Source organism: Echinops telfairi, unplaced genomic scaffold, assembly GCF_000313985.2.
Source record: "Echinops telfairi isolate 266 unplaced genomic scaffold, ASM31398v2 ScPeMD7_2291;HRSCAF=2852, whole genome shotgun sequence".
Lineage (NCBI taxonomy): Eukaryota > Metazoa > Chordata > Mammalia > Afrosoricida > Tenrecidae > Echinops > Echinops telfairi.
In genome coordinates this window covers 21,057,612-21,057,812 of record NW_022106189.1, presented here as the reverse complement: position 1 = coordinate 21,057,812, position 201 = coordinate 21,057,612, and positions in this window count along the sequence as shown.

The following is a 201-nucleotide window of genomic DNA, read 5'->3' as shown; positions in this document are numbered from 1 at the left end:
AGAGAGAAGTGAAATTCAGAACCCCTTCCCTTCCTTCCCTTCCCTCCCTTCCTCCCCTCCCCTCCCCTTCCCTTCCCTTCCCTCCCTTCATAGGACTTTGGAGTCTGTAACTAAACAGGTGCCCTGGTGGAGTCGTGGTGATGCGTTGGGCTGCGATCCGCCTGGCCCGCAGTTCGAAATGACTACCAGCAGCTCCACAGG